Below are 2,498 nucleotides of genomic sequence, written 5' to 3'. Positions count from 1 at the left end.
TAATTTACCAAGTCTTATTACTTTAAAGAAGTCAGAGTGGTGTGGATTATATGAACATTTCTATTTTGTTGATACATTTGTAAATCAAACAACACAAGATGAATCAAAAATGGTATATAATATTATTAACGAAAATATCAAAAACCTTTTATTTGAAGTTTATGCTGAACAAATATCTCTTCTCATACAAAAACTTAGAAAAGAGAACTAGCATTGTAAGTCTGCAGCCACACTACTCTGCCACTGGAGGGCTTGAGAGAGAGATTAATGTGATTTTAGTATTGATCGAGCTTGCATTGTGAACAAATAACTTACTTCACAATATGATGCATAACAGAAGCTCAGGTGAACAAAAAAAAAAAAAAAAAAATACTGGGGTCAGTGTGAGCCAAAGCAGTCATTGAAGATATTCACTACTTCACAAACAAATGTTGTCATGAAAATAGGCCTAATTATATAGTTTGAAAACAATGTATAGTAAATGAATTAAAAGAAATAAACTACGAATGGTGTAAACATTTGTTGCAATTACTGAAGTAGAAAACTGCAAAATGTTTGTAAAAAGGTGTGATACTTGATATGCCTCATTCAAATAATGATTTTAATTTGTAAAGGATTAAAACTTTCTAGGATGTATAAAGATTAATTACTGAAATGAAAACTGATAAATCACAATAGTTGTAAAATTCATTTAGTTAACTTTATTATTCATCATAAGTATATTGTTTTTAACCTGTACTAACTGCCACATTAATAACGGCCCGGCATTCCCAGGTGGTTAGGGCGCTCGACTTGCAATCTGAGAATAGCGGGTTCGACTCTCCGTCCCACCGTGGGGGCGTTATAATGTGACTGTCAATCTGGTAAAAGATTAGCGGTGGCTATCTACCTTTCACTGCTAACTTAGGGACGGCTAGTGCAGATATTTGCGCGAAATTCAAAACAAACCACATTAATAAAAAGCAAAAGTATATTTTTCATAATTCAGAGCCACAAAACAGTCTGATTTCTTAGAAAAAATCTTCTGACTTGAATATTAATTAACAATTCATAATTATGACAATAATGTTCTTGTAATTTGTTAAGACATTAAATCATAATATCTCCGATTGATACTCGTAAATAGAGCCGCATACGAACCGAACGTGTATAATAGTATGAGAGCTTATATTTAACAACAAAAATATCCACTGACATGCATATTAATCAACAAAAGTTAATTAGATATTAATTACTTTCATTTTGCATACTTATTAATTTGCATATTAATGATCTATTAATGAATTAATTACCTGTAATTAATACATCATTAATTTGCATGCATCTAATTACTTGATTGATTATTAATTCTCACCTAATTTACCTTCAATTCATTATGAATTTGCATATTAATTACTTATGACGTCACACTCCCGTCCACATAGTGTTATCTTAACTTTCCCTTTCTCTAATGCACATGACATGTGAATTCGCTAATTGACAGTTATTCGTGTTTTTTTTTGTTTATAAGAAAGATAACTGGTAACATTGACAAATAGTCAAATTGAATAATGGCTAGGAGTTGTCATAGCCTTTACATGCACATCATGGTGGATGAAGATAGCATACACAAAGTAGAGTCGTGCTCAAGCCTGGATTTATGTAGTATTAGTGTAATTTTATATATAAAGCCAGATTTCCTCCACTAACAAGAACTTTTAGACCATTAGAGAGCGTTTAGGATTTTATTAATTTGAGTAGCTTTTATTCAAATAATAATAGCTTTAACTTTTGTGGCATTTTGCTTTTAGCAAACTTGTTTCAGCTTATCTTTGGATTGCAAAATAGTTTAACTTCTGAGGGAGTTGGAGTTCGTTTTGGTTGCTTAACTTAAATTTAAACATTTGGACTTTGCTATTGGAACTTAATTTGTTGGAATTATATTTCTTCTTACATTTAATTTCACTTTTTTGTAGCAGCAATGGGAGGACCACATTATACTGGTAGGAAAAAATGTTAAAGGTATGTTCACTCCTCTCTTGCCAGTTCAATACATCAACAATAAACACTTGCCCTTGAGTTTTGTATCATATTTTGTGTTTGTCTTTGTGTGTAATAAAGTTTTTGACTTGTGCATTTGTGTACCAGCTCTTTCTGTGTGACGAACTTGGTCAGAGTTCAGGGAGAAACATCAAACACACTCCAGGATTCGATATTCTTGAATGTACAGTTTGTTGATCCTAACTGACTACTCTAAAAGAAATCTACAAGTCAGAAAATACCACATTACTAACAGGTGTAGCAAAACCTATAAAGTCAGCATCATACAAATATTAAGAAAAATCTAATGGAATAAGAACTCTTCAACCATGATTTATCACAGACTATTTAATAGCACAATTCCCTTTCTGTGTGTCTGAAAGATCTTTAGATCTGAAAATATGGCTTTTGGGTTTAGTTTCAACACTGAGCCAGGCATACAAAAGAAAAACTTAGATAGTTTATCATGTAAAGAGCTG

The sequence above is a fragment of the Limulus polyphemus genome, unplaced genomic scaffold (assembly GCF_000517525.1).
Source record: "Limulus polyphemus unplaced genomic scaffold, Limulus_polyphemus-2.1.2 Scaffold4263, whole genome shotgun sequence".
In the NCBI taxonomy this organism is placed as follows: Eukaryota; Metazoa; Arthropoda; class Merostomata; order Xiphosura; family Limulidae; genus Limulus; species Limulus polyphemus.
The sequence above is the reverse complement of the archived record's forward strand: the minus strand, read 5'-3'. Positions refer to the sequence as shown.